Source organism: Sinocyclocheilus grahami, unplaced genomic scaffold (genome assembly GCF_001515645.1).
Source record: "Sinocyclocheilus grahami isolate Dianchi unplaced genomic scaffold, SAMN03320097.WGS_v1.1 scaffold333.1, whole genome shotgun sequence".
Taxonomy (NCBI): Eukaryota; Metazoa; Chordata; class Actinopteri; order Cypriniformes; family Cyprinidae; genus Sinocyclocheilus; species Sinocyclocheilus grahami.
Genome location: NW_015505512.1, coordinates 1,019,491 through 1,031,894, shown reverse-complemented (window position 1 = coordinate 1,031,894; position 12,404 = coordinate 1,019,491). Strand labels below are relative to the sequence as shown.

Sequence of the window (12,404 nt, the reverse complement as noted above, 5' to 3'; positions counted from 1 at the left end):
GTGCCTAGAGTTTGGGCCGGCTGATTCCCAGGTAACCCTGAGGCCCCGGCCCGGCTATGTGCCCAAGATTCCCGCTACTCCCTTCAGGGATCAGGTGGTGAACCTCCAAGCGCTGTCCTTGGAGGAGGTAGACCCAGCCCTAGTTTTGCTGTCCCATCCGAGCCTTAAGGTGCTACGTAGATCGGACGCAAAGCTTCAGGACCACACACACTCACGAGTGCGTTCTCTCCTTCACGCACACGCTCTCTCTCTTTCTAACACTCACACACACACTCTATCTCACACTTTAAACCGTTTTTTTCCATCGACAGTGCGACGTTCCAGAGGCTGAGGGAAATTTTCACATCGGGGAGGTGCTCCGTACACAAACAAACACGCGAACGTGGGGCAGATAAGCATTCAATATCCCCAGCGCTGTGCAGACTCAGCCTTTATTGGCTATCGTAAGCACACAAACACACTTGTGCACAGCCTCACACAGTAACAAAATGACCCCGAGGGTGCTTTATCTGGCATTAAACACCTTTACCTCCCCTCTGACAGACAATCAAAATGAAAATTGGGCCGCGGCGAGGCTGCGAGAGCGAGGCGGCAAGCCACGTGCGTGCGTTGCACAATGGGAATGTTGACACAAACCTCAAATTTATTTCAGACTGCATGACCCAAAGTCGCACACATGCAAATATTCCCATGGCAACGCTTGGCTTTCTGCGTCGCTCGCAAATGAGAGGCAAGGTGTGAATTTCCAGCGAGTTCGGGAGCCGGGCTCATGTGAAAATCTCCCGTCAGACGGTACCCCCTCCTCCCCCTCATGAGCGCCGACTTTATGTGTGCAGGTGGTCCAGACGGGGCCGTGACTCAGCGGAGGGTGGGTCTGCGGGTCTTTAGGAGGGTAGTTTGGTGCTGAGGGGAAAGTTAATGGGTTATACTGTGAGCGGGAAGGGGGTTATTAACTCTAATCTATAATCCTGGGGTCAGTTTCTCTGCTCTTCCCACAGGAAATAAAGAGGATGGACTACAACCCGCCAGTCCGCTCTGCCTGCTAATCCTCCTTTCTCTTTTTTCTGCGTTCTGCTTTCTTTGTGTGCTCTTCTCATTCGCAGTCAGTCTTCTGATATTTGTATTTCTCATCCAGTCCTTTGTTTTTACACACTTGTGTTTTTGTTCTTTGTTTCTCTTTTGATTCACCTGCTGAATTCTCCTTTTCTTTGTCTCACCCGTGCACATGGTCTTTAGCCTTCATCTCTTTTCTTTTCCCTTTGACATGTTTTTATTCGATCTCCACCATCACTTCCACTTTTTTCTGTCTCTTTCTCTTTCTTTTGCAGGTTTTGGGAGGCGTCCAGAAGAGTTGAGCGTTTATCTTTAAAGCTCTCCAACTCTTTCTCTCTCACACCCTCCTCCCCATCATGAGCGCTGACTTTATGTGTGCAGGTGGTCCAGACAGGCCGTGACTCAGCAGAGGGTTGGTCTGTGGGGCTTTAGGAGGGTAGTTTGGTGTTGGGGGGAAGTTAATGGGTTTTACTGTGAGCGGGAAGGGGGTTATTAACTCTAATCTATAATCCTGGGGTCAGTTTCTCTGCTCTTCCCACAGGAAATAAAGAGGATGGACTACAACCCGCTCTGCCTGCTAATCCTCCTTTCTCTCTTTTTTTTTTTCCCCCCAGCATTCTGCTTTCTTCGTGTCCTCTTCTCATTCGTAATCACTCTTCTGACATTTTGATTTCTTGTCAAGACTCAGTTGTGTTTTTGTTCTTTGTTTCTCTTTTGATTCACCTGCTGAATTCTCCTTTTCTTTGTCTCACACGTACTCACGCTCTTTAGCCTTCAACTCTTTTCTTTTTCCTTTGACATGCTTTTATTCGTTCTCCACCATCACTTCCCCTTTTTTCTGTCTCTTTCTCTCTTTTTTGCAGGTTTCGGGAGGCATCCAGAAGAGTTGAGCGTTTATCTTTAAAGCTCTCCAACTCTTTCTCTCTCTCTCACACACACACACACACACACTTGTACAAAATGAACGAGACTCTTCAGCCCACACTCTTTGACCACCTTTGCTCAGCGGCCGTAATCCTCAAACCGCTTCCACACAAACACATCAAAACACACAGTGCAAATACTATTCCACGCTTTCCTCTTTCGGGTGCATAGCGAGACTCAGATTTACTTCAGAGGCAGCGGCTAGTCTCTCCCTCTCTCTCAGAAACTCTGTCTTTCTTTGTTATTTTGTATTTTAATAGTGTTCTGTTGTTTTGTCAATGTTGACAGAATTTCATCTGTTCTTTTGTTTCATTATTTTGACCCGTGCACATGGTCTTTAGCCTTCATCTCTTTTCTTTTCCCTTTGACATGTTTTTATTCGATCTCCACCATCACTTCCACTTTTTTCTGTCTCTTTCTCTTTCTTTTGCAGGTTTTGGGAGGCGTCCAGAAGAGTTGAGCGTTTATCTTTAAAGCTCTCCAACTCTTTCTCTCTCACACACACACATACACACACACACACACATACACTTGTACAAAATGAACGAGACTCTTCAGCCCACACTCTTTGACCACCTTTGCTCAGCGGCCGTAATCCTCAATCCGCTTCCACACAAACACATCAAAACACACAGTGCAAATACTATTCCTTGCTTTTCACTTTCGGGTGCTTAGCGAGACTCAGCTTTACTTCAAAGGCAGCGGCTAGTCTCTCCCTCTCTCTCAAAGACTCAATGTCTTTTTTTGTTATTTCGTATTTTAATAGTATTCTGTTGTTTTGTGTGTTGGCAGAATTTCATCTATTTTGCTTAATTATTTTGACAATATTTAGTTATTTTAACAGTGTTTTATTATCTTGTCTTTTGTTTTCTATATTTGTTGTTTGTCACAACTTGTTTATTTTGTTTTATGTTTTGACAATATTTATTGCTAGTTGTGTTTGTTTTGACAATTTTGTTATTTGAACTTTTTTCATTCTTTTGTCGTTGTTAGTTGGTTTAAACATTATTTTGTCTCTCTTTTGACTGCTTTTTTATTTGTTTTGCATTATTTTGGCAGCATTTCATTATTTGTTTCTTTCTTTAATTTCACAGGACTTTATTATTTTGTCTTCACTTCATTTAATTTTTGACATAGCAGCCTATGTTTTATATATATATATCAACAATATTTTAATGATTTCATCTTTGTTTTTCAGTATTACTAAATTGTTTTTTTTCATTATTATTTTAGCAATATTTAGCTATTTTGTATTCATTAAAACATTTCTTCATTATTCTGACAGTATTTATTTTCAGTATGTATTTTATTATTATTATTATTATTATTATTATTATGTTGTAGTTGTTTTTGTCAGACAGGAGCGAAATGACTTAAAACCAACACTAGCTTGACTTCGGTTATCTCATGTTTTCTCTTTTTCTTGAGCATATGCATATACAGTATATTAGATTCTCTCCAACAGGTTGTATTTCTGATGGAGTACAGTAAGCATATAGGGCAGGCTAGTTTGCTGCTGCTAAATCGGTGCGTTAGCATGACATATGTTGGCGAGCGGCAGGTGAGTCACAGCTGAAACTCTTGCACGCCTCACCACTCTGCTCACCGCTTCATTTAGCCTGTCACAATTATTTTCCTCTTTTTTTTTTCTTCCTCCCCAGTCTTCATCTCTAGCATGTTGGTTTGAAATAGCTCCGTGCGAGGTGAGAGGATGCATGATTAACTAGCTGCTGACTTGCAGTTTATCTCCTATTTTTAAAAACTTTGTTTATGGTGTTTGAGGAATAGAGAGGTGAGGAAAATTGGGACCTGATTCCTCCATTATGAAAAGTTCTCGCTGTCTGAAGTGACAAATAAGAGCCAATTATTGGAATCCTCCGTCAGTCGCGTCTCCCCTGAGGGACTGTGGGCACGGAAGGGACGTGCTCCTCTCCAGGCTCCACATGTTGTTGGCTAGCGTGCCGGAATAAATAGAAACCTGCCTCAATTATATCCAGACATCACGCCCCTCGAACGCCGAACCAATTCGGCCATTTTTAATTACCGGGGGATGGTGGCATCGCTCGGGCCTCTGTGGAGATTTGTCGAGATTAATTGAATTTACTGTGCCTAATTGCTCTGATAATGCCCCATCTTTCACGGCTGCTAGAGAACACGTTCTGCGCCGTTATTGGTGTGTTTACCACTGACATATGTCCATTTGTTTGTTTATTTAATATGTAAGGATGGAGGAATAAGGGCTACTGCATTTCAGGACGTAACTTGGCTTGTGGCGCTTCTGACAGACTCCTGTTTGTGCGCAAGCCTCCATGATAACAGCCACACGAGACAGAACGGCCACAGATTCAGCCAAACTGTCTTACACGCACACATACACTTAAAGGCAGAGTCAGTATGCCTGCCAACACACACACATACACACACTCGTTTGCGCACCACCGCAGCCAACATGTTAAAGTCGGGTGCTGATTGCCAGCAGGAGTCAAACTTTCTGGCCCTCATATCCACAGAGCTTACTGTCTCCGAAGAAATGACAAACAGGAAGCTCTGCTCCAAACAGCGGCCCATAAAAACAAACAGCAGTGCCTGACTCAGTCAGCGGAGACTCGCTCGAACTCCATACAGCCTGAGGCCATGTTGGCCAAGAAGTATTAATGCATCCACGACCTCTGTAAGACGTCCTCATTTGCTCTTGTGGCACAAATCTGTTTAGTCCAGTCAGTTTGCATCTCTCCTCGGTGTCCGGTGTCGTTTTGCATTATATAACAAGACCGCACATACTTGATACTTGCACTAGCTTATCTGATAACCTTAGCCAGGTCAAGAAAAGTCAATTAGATGCGTTTAAAGGAACGTCGTCTTAGGTTAGTCTTCACAATAGGCGACTTATGGGCTCAAATGGAGCAGCGGCCAATCAAACTGTCTAGTGCCTTGGTACTTTAAGAGTAGTGTTGTGGTCACATCATGCCAGAATTACAGTAATTTCCAAATGACAATTACTCTGTGCTGTTCACGTCCTCAGAATCAGACGTTATTCATTTCTATGGCAAAGCACTTCCTGACAAAATGTGGAGTGGGTGGCTAGTCAGCTCTTTTATGCTAAAATAAACCATATCTAATGTCTGCGATGTATTTATTTATTTATTTATTTGTAAACTTTGCATTATTATATTATTTATAGTAATTAAAATTAAATAGAGTAATTAAAAACAGAATTATATTGAAAGAAGTACATACTCAACTCTTTAATGCACAAAGTAAATCTTTTAATATCTGCAATTTATTATTATTATTATTTTAAACTTTGCATTATTATATTATTTATATTAATTATAATTCATTATATTACTTAAAAGCAGAATTATGTAGAAATAACTACATAGTCAACTATTTTATGCTGAAAGTAAACTATATTTAATTATTATATTAAATTGTATTTAATTTATCTTTAGCAAACTTTGCATTATTATTAGTAGTAGTATTAACATTACAGTTGAATTATATTAATTATAACTATAATTATGTAGAAAGAACTACAGTCAACTCTTTTTTTGTGATAAGTAAAGCTTATTTTATATATTTTAGCTAATTTTGCATTATTATTACTATTATTATTATTAATAATATTATTACTGTTCAATTATATTAACTACATGAACTTGGCAATGTGCATTTGTAAGACTGTAAGTTTGTAAAAAATAATTATGTGTGTAATAATAATAATAATAATAATAATAATTTTTATGTTTGACATTTGGAATTGGATAATTGTAAAAGTTTATTTAACAGTGACCCTAATATGTATTTTAAAACATTTATTCTAAAGGTTCCACTATGAACATGATCCACTAATGTTTGACAACCACAAAAAAAAATTATTTTCTTTCTAGGAAATAAATTCCACGTGTTTTGTGTTTTGTAATATGATCAAATCCATAAATTTTAAGCGTAGCTGAAATGCCCAAATAGTTTTTTGCAAATTATACTGCACATAATATTACACAATATGGTATAACTTGCCAAGCCGCTGTAGGGTTGCATTTCTTCACCCGAAGCTAAGAAAAGTAGATGCAGTTGTTTATATTCAGTGCACATCCTGACTGCATTTGCTTGTTTTATTTTAGCCTCATAAATCCTTAGAAGATTTTTTTCTAAGGATGTAAATGTGAGAGAAAATATTTTAGTGGCATTCCAGTCCAAACTCTTGAGGAAGTGTTAAACAGTGGGAGTATGTATGAGCACTAGGTGTTTTGGTGTAATTTTGTCTTTGTGAGAGAGAGAGACGGAGAGCTTTGAAACCGCCGCAGCTGAGAGTCATTAATATGTATTAGGCCTACATAATTCGTGAATCTCATGAATGTGCGTGGAGTGACATACGCAAACAGTTTGCCGCTGGATTCGTCTCCAACTCCACCTCTTGATGCCAGAGAAAAGCATGAGAAATGTTAGCGTGGAGACACGCTCTGGTGGCGATGCGAAGCCCGCGGCGTCTGCTGGCTGTGCTCCTCAGGTGTGTGTTCATTAGTGCCCCTCATTATCACATGAGTAATTGATAGCATTGCTGAGACCGCTGGGCTGAGGAGGCTCAAGGGCCACTGTACTTGTTCACCAGTGACAGGCAAATAAAGCTGGAAGCCACTGAAAGGATCAAACCGAGTCCGCATGCACCAGCGCTTGACGTGTTTGTAATGCGCGAGTGTTTATGTTTGTGTGATTGTGTGGATGTCTGGGTCTTTTTCTCTACAGGTGGAAGAGGAAACGTGAATGAGTCAACTAACAATTTCTTTGTTCTCTTTCTCCCCACATTTCCATCACAGATTTATGAAGAACTGCTCCTGCAGTATCAGTCACATTCTTGTCATTCACACATCTATCTATCTATCTATCTATCTATCTATCTATCTATCTATCTATCTACTGTATTTCTATCTATCTATCTATCTATCTATCTATATACTGTATTTCTATCTATCTATCTATCTATCTTTCTTTCTTTCTTTATTTCTGTATGTCTATCGACCCTTCTTTATGTCTGTCTATCGCTCTTTCTGTCTATCTATCTATCTATCTATCTATCTATCTATCTATCTATCTATCTATATTGTGTGGATGTCTGGGTATTTTTCTCTACAGGTGGAAGAGGAAACGTGAATGAGTCAACTAACAATTTCTTTGTTCTCTTTCTCCCCACATTTCCATCACAGATTTATGAAGAACTGCTCCTGCAGTATCAGTCACATTCTTGTCATTCACACATCCATCTATCTATCTATCTATCTATCTATCTATCTATCTATCTATCTATCTATCTTTCTTTCTGTCTATCAGTATATCTTTCTATCTATCGTTCTATCAATCTAGCTATCGTTCATTCTATCATTCTTTCTTTCATTCTAGTTATTTCTTTCATATCTCTCTATAGGTCTATGTATCTATCCTTTTGTCTATCCCTCTGTCGTTCTATCTTTGTGTTTCTGTCTTCTTCACTGTCTTTCTCTCTGGCTCAAGGGGAAAAACACTTTTGGTATGACTCAAATCCAGGTCACACAGAGAGACGGCACATATGCCATGGTCCCTCAAAGAAGTCTCATATGAATCACCATTGTTGAGGCATCTGTACAGAAAGAGAGAGAGCGTGTTCCTTCATACAAAGACCAGTACATAATGCTCTCGTCAGATTGCATCACCCTGTTAAACAAGCGATGAAATCACACACACACACACACAGAGGGATGTCTCTGTCTGCTATTTTTTTTAATAAAATGAAACACTTTGCATTAGTTCTGTTATGATACCCTTAGGGTGAATACACTTCTGTTGGAGTTTTACAGGAAAAATACTCGAATCAAATAATTGTCATGACATTTACTTTCCTCTGTTTTGTTCTGCTGATGCAGACTCAGCACTATGCTAAAGTACACTGTCAGTATATTTTATGTTACAGATTGTCCTGCTTGGGATTTCTGAATTGCCTAAAATGTCCTTTTTTCTGTTGACAAGCTCTCTAAAGTCCTCATACATTATATGTATATCTGTTTGCATTGCTTTGACCACAATTGTTTGATTATGTACAATGCCTGCACGCTTTTGGTCAAACTGCTTTTCAGTTGATACTTTCAGCAAGTATGAAAAGAATAGGAAAACAAAGTCGAAACCCAGACATTTCAGGCAATTTAGAAATCCCAGCCAGGACATGTCCGGGAATAAGAGGCTACAAGCTGGTGGGGCTGAGGTTTGCGAATTGTTTGTCAAAAGTCTCAAAAACAGTCAGTGCAAGAGTTTCTTTCTCCTGTTTTAGATAAACCCACCCCTGTTTGGTATGTAAAAACAAATCAAACTGCTATTAGTCGCCTTATATGTCATTCAAATAATTTCTTCCTGTATGATGATGTGGACACATGTACAAATTTTCTTGAGTGATATTCAGTCGTTTCAATAAGAATCCATGCAATCTGGAATTTCGTTTGAGGGCGAAAAATTTTCCCTAGCAGATTTCACAACAGGTCCAAGTTGGTTGTGCAGATTTGCTGTAGTGACCAACAAAAAGCCGCTTGGTATGAAAATGACTTGTGTGAGCAGTGACCATAAACAATACACAGTGGACCTTTTCGTGAAAATTTGCTAAGGTTATCGCATCTTAAGTAGGCAGTTCCTGGTTATAGTATGATGCAGTATGGAGCAGTCTTTACTCTGATAGTCAAACTGCTGCTATATGAGACTAGCACAAGGTCGACCTGGCAAGCTGGTTAGAGTGGGTAAACCGTCTTAGCTTACTGGCAGCAAACCGTCTACCATGTTCCCAAAATCCGAATGACCACCTCAAACTTGTACTTCAAACTTGGTTTTTCCAGCAGGCAGTGGAAACGAAATGTTCCTCTGTTCTGCCGACCTCTCTCTCTCTCTACTTTTTTTTCTCTCCAACTTTTTCCTTACTATGATGGCCTCTCTCCTCCTCTCAGCCTGTTTCTGGCTCTCAAAAATGTACCTCAGCCAATCCACATGGTCCCACAGACCACAATCAGTGATTGGCAGCTGGATCTTGATGGATTCAGTAAGTAGACGCGATAAGTGGTCAAGCTCTGTAAGAGAAAAAGAACAGCTCGCTCACCCGATCCCAGCCGAGCCTGAACCAGCCCCTTCAGGTTCAGAGAGAAATCAGCCTTTCTATCACCTCTCTTCTATCTCTCTCTCTCTCTCTCTCTCTCTCTCTCTCCTCTTCATCACTGCATCAATCTGTCTCTTTGTTAACCCTTTTTTCCTCCTCACAGCTGCAGAAGACACTTGGAATTATATTCGAAATGGCATACTAGCATACATCTTACTACAAAGCATGTACTGTATAGGCCTATTTATTTAGTTATTTGCATACTAAAAGGTTTTACATTCACATACTTGTGCATTGTACATTTTGGGCCTACGAAATGGCCATAACACAACCTTGTGGCAATGCTAAGAACTTGCATTGCACTAAAACTGTGGCCTGACACATTTCTCAAAGCATTAGACATTAAATATATTTTGCGTAGTAAAAGATTTTACATTCGCATACTTGTGCGTTGTACAATAGGCCTAAAAAATATGTGCTAACCTTGTGTCGATATTAAGAACTTGCATTGCATTATTAATTGCCACCTGGCCCATTTCGCAATTTGCAACAATTTAAATAGAACTTGCATACTTGAAACTTTTGCATTCACATACTTATGCAATGTACAATTTGGTCCTAAAGTTGTTCACAATAGCAACTTTGTGGCAATTCTAAGAACTTGCGTTGTATTATGAATTGCAACCTGGCATATTTCGCAATGTGCGGCAATTTAAATAGAACTTGCATACTTGAAACATTTGCATTCACATGCTTCAAATTGTTTGCTATAACACAACCTTGTGGCAATGCTAAGAACTTGCGGTGTGTTTGCGAATTGTGGCCAGTGCATCACAAATGAAATAGAACTTGCATACTAAACGCATTTGCATCCACATACCTAAGCATTTGACACATGTTGGGCCTGAAAATGTTCACTATAGCAGCCTTGTAGCAATGCTAAAAAGTTGCATTGTGTTTCATTATGAATTGCAGCCTGACATATTTTGCAATGCATGACAAATAAGATAGAACGTGCATATTAGAAGCATTTGCCTTCACATTCCTCTTCATTGTACATTTTGGGGCCTAAAAAATGTTCGCTATAATACAACCTTGCGGCAATGCTAAGAACTTGCGTTGCATTATGAATTGCAACCAGATGCGTGCTATGCCATTTCGAACATGCATCATGTTCTCTCTCTCACAGCAGCCCAAAGATGCAGAAACGTGGTAAGAGGAATGACAGACGGATGGAGGGGAGAGGGGGTGAAGTGGAGGGGGCGGAGTGTGTGTGACTGAGGGAAGTGTACGTGTGTCATGTGACAGGAAGAATGGAAGGGGTTTTGCGAAACTTTGTGAAAGTAGTTGAGGCCATTCTCCCCTCTCATTACTCACGCGAGTCATCCTCTCTGTAAAGAGCCTACATGACACTGACAGAATGACGTGATTTGAGAAAGGATAGCCTTTTATTTAATCTCAATTTTCTCTTTTTTCCTGCACCTGTTTTTTCTTTCATTATCTTCACTCTCTTTCGCTCTTTCTTTTGCTCTCTCTGTCTTCTCTCTCTTTTTTTCCGATGCTTGAATAGAAGTGGACCAAAAAGGTAAAGACCACAATGAACATTAAAACCACAGCTCGCCCCGCCCACCCTCCTCCTCCTCCTCCTCCCCTTCCTCTTCCGTTTCCTTTCCTCATCCCCCTCTCCTAACCCAGCACCTTGTGTAGTGCTCATGTTTGATGTTTATATCCCTCCTTCTCTCTTTCTTTCTCTCTCTCTCACTTGTTTTCTCTCTTCCTTTCTCTGGCTTATAACCGAACCTCCTTCCAGATTTGGTTCTTGTTTCAGATAACACCGACATGCGCCATCATACATACAGTCCTGCATTCATACACTAATCCCTGTGCACAGAAGACCTCATGCATGCATATCGAACACGCACACACGCACGCAACTATCACTTAAGGAAAAACAGCAGATATCCACCAGCTGTCCTGCTAAAAGTTCCAATTAAGTCTATTTGAGAAATTAATAACCATCCTTTAATCTGATCACTTCTACCCCAAGGGAAACACGCTCGCCGACTAAATGCGGCACATGCACGCGTGCACACTCTCTATTCTTTCTCTCTCACACACACTCGCACGAGCCACTTTACTCTGAGCGCTCCTCCGCTCTACTTTTCTGTTGGACAGGAAGTAATTTCTCCCACTAAACCCATATCCTCTGCCCATCTGTGCAATTCCACCCTCTTTCATGAGCCATCATTTATTCATTTCTCTATTGTTTGCGATTAATTTTGTATCTGTCCTTCCAGATCCAAAGTGACCCTCCATACTGTTTTTATTCAGACCCTTTTTTGTTTACGCCTTCCTTCCTTCCTACCTACCTTCCTTCTTTCAGGATAACCCCTGTGTTTTCTCTGTACATTATTTTGGATTAGAGTAACGATTTGTATAGCTGGTAACTGCCCGACCCCTTGCCAAATGCTCTCTCCCATTTCCAGGTGCTTCAATGTCTCTCTTTACAAGCTATCTGTTTTTCGCCACGTCACAATCTCTCTCTTTTTCATCTGTTTCCTTTCCTCTCAGTTGAAATTCTTCCAAATTCTCATGTGCTCCTCAAAAGCAGCCGCAGGTTTTCTGAGCCTGCCTCAGATCCCCCTCCACACACTACCACTGGTCCCTCCTCTCTAGTTTGTCATCTGCCGGTGGCGTCATTCTTCTTTTTAATCCCTTCTGTTTTGTTGTCTGTTTTTGGACGCTGCTCAGTGGCATCTGTAGAAGTCGCTCCCTCCCCGTGGTGTGTCCGCACATGTCTAAAGGGGAGGGTACGGTGGCAGTTGGCATCTCTGTGAGATGGCTGCTTTGTTAGGCAGAGCTGGTTCCACTCACACGGTCTCGCTCCGTGGTGCCAATCAGCTCGCAGCCTGATTCGGTTCAGCCAGCCAATCACAGATATCCATGGTTGCCGTGCTTGATCCTCTTGCCAGTCTCTTGAGTATTCAGTTTCAAACTTTTGCAAGATTTGAACTGAGCTTGAACCAGGCATAATTCAGCCTCATATCGTCTATAGCTGGCTATATGATTTGAACGATCTGTTCCAAACCCTAGTGAGCTGTCTCGTTGATACTGTCTAAATAGGCAGCTATCTGCCGAGGCTAAGTGACAGATTTGAGTTGTTCTCTACGTAGGCAGTGACTATAGTGAGAATGTGGCCATACTAGGCCTTAAAGATGCCATGAAATGGTTTAAAAGTGCAATTTTTTTCCAGCGTTGACACATTTCCTGTTAAAATAAGAATTTAGGGCAGGGCATATGCAAGTACTCATCGCTTATTTTA

At 40.8% G+C, this 12,404-nt stretch overlaps 2 protein-coding genes across 2 annotated transcripts in view; both read left to right on the top strand.

Moving 5' to 3' along the window:
- Positions 1-12,404, top strand: part of LOC107602693 (adhesion G protein-coupled receptor L1-like) — a 141,174-nt gene that overhangs the window by 114,787 nt on the left and 13,983 nt on the right. The gene's annotated exons all lie outside the window — the stretch shown is intronic.
- The window catches only part of LOC107602692 (adhesion G protein-coupled receptor L1-like), a 25,517-nt gene continuing 23,720 nt past the window's right edge, over positions 10,608-12,404 (top strand). Inside the window, exon 1 of the mRNA XM_016295261.1 lies at positions 10,608-10,667. The gene's annotated coding sequence lies outside the window, so the exon portion shown is untranslated. The remainder of the gene's footprint in view (positions 10,668-12,404) is intronic.